Below are 16,183 nucleotides of genomic sequence, written 5' to 3' on the forward strand. Positions count from 1 at the left end.
GTTCTGTCTTCCCATAGGGATGAAAGTGTGGAATTTCTCCCTACAATGAAAGCATATTGCCAACTTTAGGATCATATTCTGAGGTATTGGGAATTTCCTTCAGAGGGTGTGGGAACTTTTCAGCAGAGGCTCCCACCTTGTTAGGAGGGAAGCTATAGATTCGGGCTGGCAGATCTCAGTGGGGTGATCCCAACAGAACTAACTAGATTATGGTGATCCAGTGGAGACATCTCCATTACCAATGGGCGATCAGAGCAGAGGAAAAGAGCAGCTTATTCATATCTGTCAGTTTTACAGTTTCTCACTCATGGTTCTATAGTGTGCATGGTTATCTTTGAATGTGTGTTGGTCATTGTACACGGAAATTATTTATACATATATTTATGAAGAAGGTACCTTTCTTCAGAGAAAAATCTTAACTTTTTTCCTGGCATATATTTGAGGGTTCTGTAAGTCTTGGACCTCTTCCTTAAATGAAATGGAAAGCTTAAGTTTCCCTCAACAACAAAGGTGATTGAAATCCAATCTACAGGTTCTCTTGAGGACTAGTCAATTTCTGATTCATCCTCATCCTTAGGGACACACCTTGTTGTAAGTAGGTCTCCTTTTGGTCTCTCTATCTTGGGCAGGTTCTGGGAGGGGATTTCTGTTTCTCCAAACCTACCAGACTATCAAAAGCAAAGAGCAAATTTGTGGACTCAGAAAACACCTTCAGGGTAATGGTGATTTTCATAGCTCTCTAGGTTCCTATTTACTTTCAGTATAGGATTAGACTTTCCTTGCTATCTGATCAGCATTTTGATGATTTTAAGATAAATATTTTATCCAGATTTTTGAGTCATTTTTAATGGTAATAGCCTGCCATTACCAGAAAGTTCCCAGTAGTTTTAAAATTACATATATTTTTACTTTTGGCAGCAGAATTATTTTTTTTTTCCAAATGAAATCTTACATTGAATCTCAATACCAAAAATAAAGCAAAGTGAAATAAAAATGGTGAAAGTGGGTTTGTTCTGGTTAAAGTGGGGCTGGGGTCCCCAGGGTTTACCAACTGGACCTTCCCCTTTTGGACCCACCTGGAGCATCTCTAAGGATCTGAGTTCCATGGGCATGGTCTGAAAAACTTTTCTAAGCAACTTCTTGGTTTGACTGATCTTGAGGAACTACAGTATTGACAAAGCTCATCCAGCACTTGCCTTGTCAACAAGTGGTTCTTGATATTTTGGGATCTAGGTTAGAAGCCATGGTCTTGGGTTCCCAGAGAGCCCCTTTGAAAGGTCAGGAGAATGGGGGATCTTCTTAATTTTTCAGGAAGATTGGTCTGAGGTGGAGTGAAGAATACACAAGTAGAATAAGAATGGGTCCTCCAAGAGGTGGACATCAAAATATGATCAGTTAGAGCTAAGCACTGTGGTGTGCACCTGTAATCCCAGCAACTTGGGAGGAGGATTGTAAGTTCAAAGCCAGCCTCAGCAACTTAGTGAGGTGCTAAGCAACTTGGTGAGACCTTGTCTCTAAATAATATAAAAAAGTGCTGGGGATATGGCTCAGTGGTTAAGTACCTCTGAGTTCAATCCCAGGAACTGCCCACCCCCCAAAAAATGGATCAATTAGGCATGCAAGAGTCTTACGGGGGTGGGGGGAAATGTCTATGAAGGATTAAAGGGGAAGAAGAAGGAAGGAGGGTGTTCAGAGCCTTCATGCAGAGCTGACCCCTGCAAAAGGAGAGAGGAAGGAAGGATTGGTAGGAAGAATGTCATAAGCACAGCTCTGAGCAAGCCGGCCAGCAAAAGTTGGTTGTTAGAGGAAGCTTGCATTGGAATGGGCTGGTATTAGTATTCCAATGTGCTTAGTCCTTGGCTGGGAGCAGACCTGAGGGAGTAACCTCAGTGTGAATGCATGATGGATCTGAAGGGTGGAGGCTGGAACCGATGTTAGCTATGCTCCCTGCCGCAGGTCTTCTTGAAGAAGCTCCACATGGTGCACCTCCATGCTATCCCCATAGGGAAGGGCCATCCAGACAGCAGAGAGTCATTTTCTGAAATAAGGCCTACTTTTTCAGACCAGGAGGACAGTTGTCTGTTTATTCCCCAGAAATTCAGTGTCCATGCAAGTGAGATTCTCCTTAGCCTGCTAGAGCATGCTTTCTGGGTTCCTTGTGGGACTTCCATAACAGGTCCCTCTTCTTTTCCTGAAGATGCTAAGATGTGTCTGCTACATCATCCCCTCTTCCTCGAACCTTCCAATGGTCTCAAGTGTTCCTAGCATAAAGCACACACCTTTCACTTGCCTCTTTGGCCTGGCCTGAGCCTGCCTACCCCTCCATCCTCCTGTGTACCATCCTTCCTGTTGTCTGCATTCCAACCCCATTGCTCTCTGTCTCTTGTACTTGCCTTGCTCATTCCTACCACAGGGCCTTTGTCCATGACATTCCCTTCACCTGGAATGCTCTTCCCTTTCCACTTGTCTCTCTTTTTTTCTCCTGGTGAAAGAATTGCTTTCCCAGGGAGGGTCAAAGCCCCCTCTTGCAGCTCTCATAGTCCTGTGTTCACACATGGTACTCCATGCCTGGGTGGAATCTGTCATGGGCACAGTCTCACATCATCCTGGCTAACTGTTCAGTTTCGGACTCTCCCACCAAAGGCTGGGATTACATCTGTCTCTGCTGATCATCGTCCCTCAGTGCCTCATGCCCTGGAGTTGCTTACTCAACCAGTGAAAAATCCATAGAAAGGAGGATGTAAAGAGAATATTTGGATATACAGTAAAAAATAAAATAACCACAGAAACACTATAAAAGGCAGTTTGAAATACTCCTCCAGAGCCGAGGGTCCTTGTGAGCCCAGCCTCCTTGTCTGGAGTTGAACCCAGGGAGGTGGAGTGATTCCCCTCTGCTCACAGGGTGGTGGGAGCTAGAAGTGGGGTTGCCACCTCAGTCTTTGGTCTCCTGAGGCATGGCTCCCTCTACCTGTCTGGTCACTTATGCCTGCAATTTGAAGACAGATACCTGTGCTCCATGTGCCTCTACCATCACCACTGATTTGACCTTGAATGATCTGAACAACCATTAACCTGGGTGAGCTGTTTCCTCATCTGTAAAGTAGGGGTGATAATGTGTATTTTATATGTCAACATTGAAGATTAAATGAGATAATAGGTTAAAGAGTTCTTTTGGTAAATACTAAAATGTGCAGGTGTTATATTACTTTGTCATGGTTTATTTCTGTTAGATAAAATATGCCTTAAATCAGAGCATGGTGGTGGTGAGGGATAGGGTTGGCATCTGGACTCCCACTTTGGCCCTCCCACTTCTAAATAGGAGGTTTTTTTTTTTTGAGCATCAATTCTATGGAGAAAAGAAGCTGAGGGATGGTTTGGATCAGTGCCTCAGCCTCTTTGCTCAGGTTCCTTCATCAGCGAAAGGAAGTGACCATGCCCACTTGCATCTGTAAATTCCTTTCTGAGAAGATCCATAAATTCTTATGAATGGGAAGGTCTCAAATAGGAAGGGGGAAGCTATTACCAGCTAGACTCCCCTACAGTGCACAGAGCAAGAGGAGACTGCTGTGGCCTTGAGCTTGAGAGATTTGTTAGATCCCAGGAGGAACTCTCTGGCACCAGTAGAAATTTGTGGGGATTGCTTTTTCTGGAAGAACAGCGTTCAATGAAGCCCTTTTGGGATGTAGACCAGGACACATTTGAAGTGATGTCCACCCTGAAGACAGTGACATCACCTAAAATGCTGTAAGATTTGGGTCAGAAAGTCCTTTCTGCACCTTTTCTGATGTTGGGCACGACTGTTTCCTGCCGCCTTCACATCTGAGCCGGGCCTTTGAGGACCCAGAGGAGTTCCCAGGGCTTTCCATGTCCATTCTGGGTTCTGCACTTGGACCCTGCTCTGCTTCTTCAAGTGCATCCCTCCAGGAGACGGTCCTTGCCCCAGAAAGTCAAAGTGGAGCATGGTCTCATAAACCACTCCAGGTTTAAGGATCATGTGGGGAATTTTCTGCCAAGATGACCAATTAAAGAGGAAACAGGGAGCAAGTTTGATTAAAAGTTTTTAGGGAGCATGACGTAAAATCTTAATTGGTTTTATTTTTGTTACCATTTCGGTGCCTGTCTCCCTCCCTCATTTTTAACCCTAGAGATTTCTCAAGCAAGAATAACAGTAATTATATTCAAAGACAAAAAAATTTTTTTTTCCTTTCTGCCTAAAGGTATCAAGTTAATTGTCTTTTCTGGGATTAATTGTCTTTGCTTTGGTCCAGGTGTGAAATGATAGCTTGGGGCTAATGACAGTTTTCATTTGTGTTTCTCATAGATACATTATCTCATTTTGTCCTCCTGATGTCCCTGTGGCTGGTACTGATTTTCGTTCCCGTTGTTCAGATGAGCAAACTGAGGCCAAATCTGGTGAAGCTCACAGAACTAGTGCAGCTCAGGTGTTAGCCTGCCCCTTCCTGCCTTGTTCTGACCTCCCTCCGCCCAGACTGCCAGTGGCTGAGTCGCAGGGCCTTGAACTCCAGCTGACTGGCTCTGCCGTGGCTGGCCAAAGCAAGTCTACTTAGAGTCCGCACAGGGTGGGAGGAGGCTGAAGACTTCCCAGCCATGAGATACATTAGAAATGTTCACTAGCTCCCTGTGTGTTAGTTTCCCAGGGCAGCTCCCACCAAGTACCACAAACTGGGTATCTGAAGAGGACAGAAAGGTATCTTCTCATATTCCAGAGGCTTGGTCCAAAACCAAGGTGCTGGCAGGGTCCCTGCAGGGCTGGGGAGCGCCCTCTTTGCTGCTGGTGCTGCCAGCCATTCTGCTGCTCTCCATCTTGCTGCACGGCTCCGGGCTCTGCCTCCAATGTCACATAACCTTCTTCTTCATGTGCCTCCTTCTCCCTCTGAGGACGCCAGGCATTGGGTTTTAGGGCTCACTCTCCCCCACTATGACCTCATCTTGATTTGATAATATTAGAGACCCTATTTCCAAATAAGGTCACATTCACAGGCAACAGGGTAGCTAGGACTTCAACTTACCTTTTTCAGGGACATGATTCAACCTGTGACATCTCATCCCAATCTACTTATCCCCTTTGTTCGATTTTAAAGTACCCCCCCCACTTTTAAAAATGGAAATATGCTTATTATAGATGGTAGATTTTTATTTTATAAATGTGTATGATGCAGGAAAATACAAGCCTTCATATTCCTACCACTCGAATGAATGATTGACATGTATTTTCTTCCAGTCATTTTTGTTTGAAGAATGGAAACGTTACAAATATAGATTTGACATTACTGTTAACCATCTTCTCAGTACATTTTCCTTCCCTTCTCTTAGAGTAGTGGTTCTCAACCAAGGAAGTTTCAGGGATGCTACTGTTATCCAATGAGTAAAGGCTGGAGATATTGCTAAATATCATACAATGCCTAGGATGGTCCCATAACAAAAAAATTACCTGGTCCCAAATATTAAAAGCATTCAGGTTAGGAAACCCTGCTTTAGAGGGAAGAAATTTCATGATATTGACGGGATCCTTCAAGAAATATTTTTACATACATTTGCAAGCCTGAATAAACAACATGTGGTATTGTGTTGTTATGCATGAGTATTCTTTAAATTTATATAAATAGTATCATAACATATTCTGCATCTTGCTTTTTCCCCTTCAACATTTTTTAGATATATTCATATTGATATATATTCATGTATATAATATCCATATATAATTTCTTTGAACTGATCTATAGTTCGTTGTTTTTAAAAATGTCTCAGCTTGGGCATGATGGTGTGCGCCTATAGTCCCACTTACTCAGGAGGTTGATTCAGGAGGATCACTGAACTCAGGAGTCTGAGGCCAGTCTGAGCAACATAGCGAGACCCCCCCACCCTAAGAAAAAAGTCTTTACTCAATGAAATAAAAGTTGGTAACCTAGTGTCCCACATTAGGCACACTATCTTTTTGGGGGTATCAAATTTTATTTCTTGTGGGGCACAGTGGTGCACACCTGTAATCCCAGCTGCTGGGGAGGCTGAGGCAGGAGGATCGCGAGTTCAAAGCCAGCCTCAGCAAAAGTGAGGCACTAAGCAAATCAGTGAGACCCTGTCACTAAATAAAATACAAAATAGGGCTGGGGATGTGGCTCAGTGGTCGAGTGCCCCTGAGTTCAATCTCTGGTACCAAAAAATTATTTCTTCAGGGCATCTATAAGTATGAAAATCCAAGATTAGGTGCCATAGGGGAGGCCCCCAGTCTGGGTCAGAAAGCATCCCATTTTCTGGGATGTTAATTCTCTCTGAGGACTTGGTCCTTCTAGAATATACCAAAGACTGACTGAGCCCTCAGGCTGCTGGTTGGGAGAATGAAATTGTCTCCACTTGCATTCGTAGCACCTAAAGGGTAGGACCTTCCCTTGGCTTTTCAAATCCTCTCCTTCTATCGTTTCTTTTCTTTACCTTGGACTGGAAGTACCCAAAGTGCCCGGATTCCTAAGCTAGAAGTGTTTTCTTCCTTCTGTGTGGAGGATCTCTGAAAGAGATCTCTGGGAGAGATCCTCTCTGTATTAATTTTCTAGGAACAAGTGTCACAGTCTGGGTAGCTTACAATCAAAATTAATTTTCTTACAGTTCTAGAGACTGGAAGTCCAAGACCCAAGGGTTGGTTTCCTCTAGGGCCTCTGTCCTTGGCTTGTAGATGACTGTGTTCTGCTATGTCCACACATCAGCTTGCCTTTTGCTGGTCTGTGTCTAAGTGTCCTATTCTTATAAGGACACCAGCCAGATTGAATCAGCACCCACTGTAGTGATCTCATTTCAACTTAATTGCATCTTCAACGAATCTACCTTCAGGACTAGGGATATGACTCAGTAGTAGAGCACTTGCCTAGTGTGAGGCCCTGGTTTTGATCCCTAGCACTGCAAAAAAAAAATTATATATATATAGTCATATTAGGTACTGGGTGTTGACTTCAACACAGGGATTTTTTGCAGGGGCACAATTCACCCCATAATAATCCCCCTCTAATAATATGGAGTGGATATTTCCAGGGGATGGTGGAATAGGATATTGTGATACTTGATACTGAGAACTTTAGATTGTTTAGCATGAGGATTTAAAACCCCACATTAAATTTAAGCTCAGCAGGATCAGAATATTGAAGACTAAAGTGAGGTCCACTCAGATTTTGGTTTCTAGAAGAATTGAATAGGGTGAGAAATTTGGAAGATGGAGGCTGGGCTTTCAAGGCAACCTGTCAGATACAAGTGGACCACCATGTGGCCAAAGTCCATGTTATCGATCTCAGTGGAGGACTCAGTGGAGAGCACCTCCATCAGAGTTAGAAGGTTTGGGTTTGACCTTGGCTCTGCTTCCTAGCTGGGTGGGCTTGGAGTGTCAATGTTCCCCGTCTCTAGGATGGAGGTAATAATGCACTGGTGGATTTCTGTGAGGATAAGATGAGAACGGTACTTGATATCAGGTGAGTTTTAAAACATATGATCCGTTTCTGGAATATGGATCTGGGGAGAGTAGGCTTTTTTCTATCTGCAGCAAGGAACTTCTTTAGCAGCACGGGAGTAGTGGGTTAAAATGTGGGTTTCAGAAAGTGAATTCTGTCTTGGAAGAAGTTCAGAAGGAGAGGTGGGAGTGGGGAGGAGGTGGAAGATCAATCATTAGGCTTTGGAGATAATCCAAAGAGAGACCTGTCTGGACTGAGGGAGAAGGGAGAGGTTGGAGGGAAGGAGTGGGAGCAGAGGAAGGGAAGGAGAGAGCAGGCAACGAGGGACATGGGACAGCACTGGATCCAATGTGGCCTTGTGAGAGAGAGGGATGATGCCCGAGCTGCTTGCTGGGCCACCTGAAGGGAAGAGTTATTAAGAAAGAATCAGGGCAGAAGGAAGAGTTAAAGGGAAACATGGGGGAAGAAAACAGGGAGTTTGATTTTAGTCAACTTACATATTCAAGTTTCTTGAAGCCATACAGGACCAAGAGTGTCCTGTACAAAGGGATCTGCGGAGGGAGCTCCAGGGGACACTGACATCCAGAGGGTGGGAGAAGAGAAGCCAATGGGAATGACTTTCAAGGATGTCTGGAGAGGGACAAGGAGGAGCACAGGAAAGTGGCAGGAAGGGAGACCCACTGGGGGGTGAGTGGGCAGCAGGAGGGCCGGGGGGCTGAGAGGAGCTCTGGTTTGGGTACTTCAGAAGTCACTGGTAACTTTGGGGAGAGCCATGTGAGTTGGGGACATGTGGAGTACAGAAGCCAGAATGCAGAGGATGAGGATAGAAAGGAAGGCAGGGAGATTATGAATTTTGATGGAGAAAAAGATTACAGAGAATATCTTAAAGATGAGGGAAGAGGGAAGATTCTTGTTTCCTTTTAAGGTTACTGGCATGCTGCTGAGCAGTGGGTGGGGTGGGAAAGTGGCAAGTGGAGCCTGTAAGGGAGTTCAGGGAGGAATTGACAGAACAAGGGCCTGGCGGGGGGAGGGACGGAGGAAGGGCACGAGGGAGTCGGGCTGCGAAGGACTATTTTTTATTGAGAAGAGATGGGGTGGTAGGTGGGAAGGAGAAAAAGTGAGTAGCCGTGGGGAAGAGAAGGACAGGCCTTTTAAGCCCTGCTTTCTCAGTAAAATAGGACCCATTGTAGCATCTGCTGAGTCAAGAGGTGTAAAGGATTTGGAGGAGCTGAAGGAGGGAGCAGGTGGGGGTCAAGTTTAAGGACAGCCGAGCAGCCCCAGCCGAGAGGGACAGTTACGGTTGCCTTCACCGGCACAGATTGGTGTTGGTCTGGGGTGCTGACCATTGCTCAGGGGCAGGGGAAAGGGGGTGCTCAGATCCTCCAGGGTGGAGGACTGCTAGTGAGCACCACCAGTGAATCCAAGAGTTGAGGGAAGTCCTGTCTAGTGGGAAGTGGAGAGTGGGGGAGGGAGGGGGCGAGACACTGTGGGATGAGACAGGAGCTTGACTTTCATTGGTCTAGAGAGGAGGGCTAGGCAGAGATGGGAAGTAGACATAAGATTTCTGAGATAGGTATTTGGTAAAGTGATTCTGAGTGAGGGCAAAGTCTACATGGGTATGAAGGGGGTGTGGATGAAGGTGTAGGTTAGTGGAGTGGAGGTTCAGGGGCCCACAAAGCCACAGCATGGAGCAAGTGGGCACTGTTGTACACCACAGTAGGAGTCAGGGTGCAGAAGGGAGCTGTTAGCCAGGTAAATATCTTGGAGAATGTGGGAGAATAATCTTGGGGGGATGTATTGGTAAGTTATCACTACATACCAATCACAAAAGTGTGCAGAGGTGGTCAGTCTAGACCAGACTCTGTGTAATTCTGCTGAGCTTGCATCTTCAGGTTGAATGGGGTTTGGCAGATTTAGCTAGGTCCTGGTTGGGGTGGCTGGCTGGTCATTCACTGCAGGGACTGAGTGGCGAGCCCATGCGTGCTTTTCTTATCAGGACAGCAGAGGTATGACAGGGCATGCACTTCTCAAACCTTGCTTCCTGTTGCCTGTTAACATTTCTTTGGTCCATGCAAATCATATGGCCAAGCCCAAAGCCTCGGTGTGAGAAAGTATGTTCTACCTGGGCAGGTGGGTGGGGAACAATATTGTCCCCAGAGGGTGGGTGAGGGCTAGGGAGATGGAGACAGGTGGGCTTGCAGATGGCGTTGGATCCTTGAATGAGGACAGAGGAACAAAGTGGGGAAGAAAGGATGCTGTCTGCTCTGCTCCCATCCTGAGATACAAGTGGCCCCAGCTGTGTATATTTGGTAAAGAAATCATTTGATTAGAGAATATGCAAGTCTTTGTATTAAGGAGACAAATACGAACAGCAGGAATTCCAGTGGGCACGGAGGGAAGATTTCAAAAGAGGTTCGGAAGGCAGTTGGTTACTGAGGGTCAGAGAGGAGCTGGCCAAGGGGGAGGTTCTAGCCTTAGGAATAAAACTGACAGAATCCACACACAACCCTGCTAGGAAATCTCGTGCTGACCCAAGGTACACTCTCTGGAAGTCTCTCTGCTTGGGAAGGGTGTAAAGACCAGCCCCCGTGTTGCCTTGAATGGAGCTCTGGGTGCTGAGTCCTTCCTGACGAACCGAGGAGGGCAGATGGATGGAGGAGATGTTTCCAGGGGGAGGTGGTCACAGTTCTACACTATACTTGGGATTTCACAATTGCTTTTACTCTGACAGGGTGTTGGTTTTTTTTTTTTTTTTTTTTTTTTTTTTTGCACTACAAATAAGGAAGTGAGAGGGTGGGTGTGGGAAGGAAACTATTTAAATGGAGACACTGTAATAGAAATAACATCCATCCTTGGAAAGAGACTCTAGAAGAAAGATGGATGGGGGTGGGACACCTCAAACCTTCACTCCATCTCTTTGCAGAGCCTCTAACTGCCTTCAGGGGTGCTTGACCTGCCCTGCCTGCTAGGCTCTCAGCTTGTGGAGGAAAAGCCTGGCTTGTCTTAACCAGGGCTCACTCCTCAGTGCTAGCAGTTCCCATGGAACATTATAGGTGTTCAGTGAATATGTTTGGGCAGATTAATGAATGAATAAGCAATAGACAATTCAATAGCTAGTGTACCCATCTCTACCTAGAGCTCCAAGATTTCTTTTGGTAATGTTACTCAACAAATATATAGGGACCTCTTGAATTTTAAGCAGAATGACTAGGCATTCATAGACAATGAGACACAGTCCTTGCCAGATGATTGCTGATCTTTGCTTGCAGCTTTGGGAACAGTAACTAACCATACAGAGCCACATTTAGAATGTTTCAAGCCTCAGTTTATCCACCTGCAAAAGGGGGAGGCTGAAACAGATTTATTTAAATTTTATACCTATAAGGCCTCTTGGTGCATTCAAAGTTCTATTGTTTGTTGTGATCTCTAAAGGAGGGAAAACTGATGTTTCTCAAACCCATTTGACTATATTTATCTTTGTCTGTCTGCCTGTCTGTCTCTCTCCCCCTCCCCCCGCCCCCTCACATCTTATGGGACTAGTTTTCTAAGGAGCACATTTTGGGAAATGTGGGTTTAGACTAACCCACTGGTGGACCAATTCTGATAGAAATTTGATGGAAGGTCATCTCCATTCCACCTACCCAGATGTACTTGCATCAAATGTAACTGTGTTTTAGAAAATGTCCTGTGCTTGGGACAGGATGACCGCTTGTTGGAGCACCCAATGGGTTCTGAGAGCTGGCTATCCTTGGTCCTCTTGATGTTGGAGGTGGATGTTCAGATCCCAGGACTGGGTTAAAACTGCTAGGTTTTCCCTTTGTTCCACTGTCCCCAGAGCACTCTGCATTCCAGGGAGAATTTGAGGCATGTGGCATGTCTGCCTGGGGACTGGGGGACAAGAAAACTAAATTTTATCGGAGTGTGGATATATTGGCACAGGACAGGATCAGGATTTCTGAAAATCAGACAGGTCCCAGGAAAGGTCTTGAGTTGCTTTCTCCCCCTTTTGGATTATCTGCCTGGATAGAATGTGACCTCAGGTGCTGGGTCAGCCTGGTGATTGAGGTCCATAGTGAATGACCACGGGTGGTTAAGAACTGGAAGGAGGAACCCAGTACGACCGCTCTTCTATCTCCCCTGGCCTCCTAATCAGCCTCTCTGTGTCCTGACGCCTTCCTTTCAAAACCAGGTCCACGCCATCTAAAACACAGACTTTGTCCCATCACCCCCTCTGCTTAAAATTTCTGAGTGGCTCCCCAAGTCCTCCTCGGCTGGGCCCCAGGACTTCTGGAACCCTGCTCCCACCATGACTTTCAGCTTTGCCCTTGTCCCCACGCTCCCCTCCCACCTACCTTCCAGTCCAGCCAGAGACAGGTTCTGGTGGCTTCCTGAATGCCTACCTGCTGCGCTCTCATCTCTCTGTTTTTATTTGTGACTTTGGCTCTACTGGGAAACCTCCCCTGTGGGCTCATCTAGAAAAGCTGTGTTCTTTAAGTGTCCATTCTGATTGTTGTTCACATGTCCACTTTCCTCACTCACCAGGCTCTGACTGGGACCTTTCGGGCTCTGGGACCTTACAGGGCTGGCAAGTAGCCAGTAGTTACTGGAGGTTTGTTGAATGAATGACTGTGTGTGACTCTGTGTGAGTTGTGTTGAATGAAATGGAGATGGTGACCTCTTCTCATTTTTCTTGGGCCTCACCTCTGTAAATACATAAAAGACGCATTTGGTCTAGGGTAACAGATACCAGGCCCGGTTTAGTGGAAACATGGATTTATAGGGTATTTTAAAAAATAGATGTAGTTTGGTTTCTTTCAAGCTTAGCACATTTTTAAAGCTAAGATATAAATAGGTACTAATAAGTAAAGTGGGGGAAATTAATGCAAAATTACAGGTTGTATTAGTCCTGATTGTATAATAATGTGTCATAAACAAAGGACCATAAGCATTCCAGAATTATCCTTGGAGCCCTGAAATTGAAACCATGCTAATAGAATCATTTACTTGTTGAGATTGGATATGAAAAGATACTGATTTTTTTTAAATTTCAAAAATTAAAAAAAAATATTTTTAACATTAAGTAAAACCTAAAAGTTTGTAGAGAAAGATGTAATTGGAATTTTCTATCTTTTGAGGATAATGAAAATTGCATTTGAATTATTGCAATTCTGGATTAGCAGCCCAGATAAGGAGATGCTGAGACTTGATGTTATGTATTTAATTACTGCAGGAAGAGTCCCTAGATTTTGTTTCATATGCCCTCTGCAATTCATAGTGTGTCTGTGGTACTGCCTGGTCCGTTGGGTTGAGAAGGATTCTGAGTCTCTATTAGGGCTCAGGGTTAAGGGACCATGATTGATTAGTGAAGTGAGCTGTGGACATATGATCCCAAATACATCCCCCAAACTGATATGCTAATGAATGTGATCTGAAAGTAGAAACATGGGACTTCCTGTTCAAATGCTTGACTTTAAGATTCAATCGCATCATTTACTGGTCCTGTGACCCTGAACAAACCATGTTCTAACTCTGAGATTCAGTTTCGTAGTAGGAGAAGGAAGTAGAAAAAAATTAACACTGACTTACTACGCAGGTCAGATGAGAGTGTTTTGTAAATGCTGAAGCGCTCCACACACTGGCGCCTGTTGTTTTCCAATGAGGCTGTGAGGTCGTGGCTGTGTACTTAGCACCTGTTTGCTCCATGCGTGTTTCTTCTGAGGGTTTCCTGTGTGCTGTTTTCCACTCTCAGCCCACAGCATGCAGATGACTTAGTGACTCAGCATGCCACCGAGCCCAGGGCTCTTGCAGGGCCCTGCTGTTTTGGTTCTCTGTGGTGATGTCCTTCAGAAGAGGCGGTTACACTGAAGCTGATGAGGTGAAACCATGTCACGGGGTTCACAGGCTTGGATGTTCCATCCTCTTGTTGCTATGTTAAGTGCTCCTAGTAAATTTGGAGCTCAGGATTTGGACTTTCTTTCCTTAGCTGCCCCAGGATTGGGGGGGGTGGGTCTTAGAATATCATTGACTTAAGTTTTGGCCAAAATGAGTGGAACCACTCAGTTTTCTCCTATGTGTCTTGTCCTCTAGGAAGCCAGAGTGGGCACGATAGTGTGGCAAGGGATCAGTGGAGCGCAAGCAGCAAACATGAGCATACTGTTCACATGTCTGCTGTGTTACTACTGACATCCCTTTCAGCCAAACAAGTCACAGGAACTTGGTGTCAGGGGCTGGGCACAGTGATGGTAAACAGCAAAGGGTCTGGAGATGAGGACAGGTGGAGAATTTGGACCCGATACAATCAAACTGCTATACACTATGGGAGAAGTCTCTAAAATCATAGTGTGGATGAGGTGAACAGAGTAGTGATGAGAGTCATGGCTAATACTTTTGAACACTTATCATGGGCCTGGGCCTGGCTCTGTGCTGGAAGCCTCATTTGCATTTGTTTCAACACTGACTCTTCACATTGCCCCTTTGACCTCTCCCATGTTACAGGTGAGACTGCCGAGGTCCAGGGAAATTAAGTATAGCCATGTGGTGCTTGATGATAGGGATACACCGTGAGAAATGTGGGAAGCTATTTCATTCTTGTGGGAACATCATAGAGTACTTATACAAACTAAGACATCTGTGACGTCACTAGGCAATGTAATCTTATGGGACTAGTGTCACGTGTGTGTCTGTGGTTGACCGAAATGGTGCATTACTTCCGTTGCCAGAGTTGATGCAGCTAAATAGTGGACTTCTGGGATAAGGATCCAGTTTTGTCTGATTCTAGAGACTAACTCTTAATGGAATCCCAGAATACTAGAACCCTGGGATGCAGGCAGACCCATTCTTGGAGAGGGGAGTTAACTCAAGGAGTGGGCCCCTCAGAGAGGCTGTGAGGGATGTAGACATTCTAAGACTTCATCCCAAGCTAGTGTGAGTGAAAAGACAAGTCTGTCAAGAAAGTTTTGTGTAAATGACAGTTCCTTTTTGAGGAAAACGTAGGATATTTAAGGGATAGCCTCTAAACATTGAGGTTGGTATGGTGCAGTGGTTTTGAAACTATCTTCTTCACTTGTACATTGTTGGTGGGACTGCAGACTAGTACAACCACTCTGGAAAGCAGTATGGAGATTCCTCAAAAACTAGGAATGGAACCACCATATAACCTAGCTATGGTATTCCTGGGTATTCTCCCAAAAGATCTAAAATCAGCATACTACAGTGACATAGCCACATCAGTGTTTCTAGCACCACAATGTACAGCAGATAAATTATGGAATCAACCCAGAGGCCTGTCAGTGGATAAATGGATTAAGAAATTACACACACACACACACACACACACACACACACACACACATTAGAGTTCTACTCAGCCATTTTAAAAAATGAAATTATGGCATATGCCTTTAAATGGATGGAAATGAAAAATATCATAAAGTTAACCAAACTCAGAAACTCAAAGGTTGAATGTTTTCTCTCATATGTGGAAGCTAAAATAAAATAAAGGGGGAGGGAAAAATAAGATTACATAAAGAAGCAATCAAATACAAATTAATAGCTGAGCAAAAGGAAGTCCAGTAGCGTAGATGGAAGGAGAAGGGGGAGGGGAGGATAGGAGAGAAAAGGGGGATAATGAACTGAAATGGAATTCCATGCCTCTATGAGTTTGTTGGGATAAACTCAACTACTATGTGTAAATATCTAATAAAAGGAAAGAAAGGAAGAAAGAAAGAAAAAGAAAGAAAGGAAAGAAGGAAGGAAGAAAGAAAGAAACTATGCCCTTCAGAGCACTAGAATTTTATACTATAAAGTCTCATTATGGTAGTTAGGGTGAGGTTAAGAGGCAAGATTCAATCTTCCACTTCTATAGAGCAGTTCTGCTTTTAACCGTCATATTTTGGGGGGGTTATAAATGCATTCTACTGTCATGTACAGCTAATTAGAACAAATGAAAATTTTTTAAAAAAGAAAATGAATGCTTTACACCCTGAGAAATGCAAACAAGAAAAAAAAAAAAGAGTGAAAAGTAAAGGTTTCAGGGGCTTAAGAAAGGGAAGCCACTGTTCCAAGTGGTTATGGGGTCTCCACTCCTGGGCTGTAACTCGTACCAATCCCTTCACTGCCCAGTTGTGTGATCTTGGACACTCAATGTCCCTGGGCCCTCTTCCTCATCTCTAGAGGAAGTGTTGGTCAGGTGATTGTCACTGTCCTCCCCAGCTTTGATACTCATCTTTAAGAAGGAGCAACTGTGCCCACTTAGGCTGTTGGGGAAGGAGTTCTAGAACTGTCCATGGGGGGAGCCAGAATAATCTCTTGAATCCTTTGGACTTGCACCTGCTGCCTCTCTCTAGTCCAGTGTTTATCTCTGACCGACTCAGCGCTGGGGAGCACCCTCACCATCCTCTGCAAACAGCTCACAGGTGCCCTGGGAGATTCTCAAGTGCCCCTTGGTTGTGTCTTTCTTTGCCGCCATCTTACTTTCTTTATGTCCCACATGCCTTTGTTTTCACACAGGACAGAGCATGAAAGTGGTACCAATGTTTACCTGGAGGGGTTGGCAGTGGGGAATTGACCATGAGGTCTGGGTGAGTGGCTGTAGGTGAGGTATTTGTTCCCTGCCTGGCCTTCCCTAGCTGCTAACGGGTGCTGGGTTCATCTGACCAATTCACTCTGATCAGAAGAGCCCTTTCTTCTGATCCCCTCTCTCAGGTAGTGACTTCCTGGGCAAAGGGCAGAGC

The 16,183-nt window shown here is 45.0% G+C and overlaps 1 protein-coding gene across 9 annotated transcripts in view; it reads left to right on the plus strand.

Annotated features, from left to right (window-relative positions):
- Window positions 1-16,183, plus strand: part of Nrxn3 (neurexin 3) — a 1,546,128-nt gene that overhangs the window by 38,223 nt on the left and 1,491,722 nt on the right. The window lies entirely within an intron of this gene.

The sequence above is a fragment of the Sciurus carolinensis genome, chromosome 2, assembly GCF_902686445.1.
Source record: "Sciurus carolinensis chromosome 2, mSciCar1.2, whole genome shotgun sequence".
Classification (NCBI taxonomy): Eukaryota; Metazoa; Chordata; class Mammalia; order Rodentia; family Sciuridae; genus Sciurus; species Sciurus carolinensis.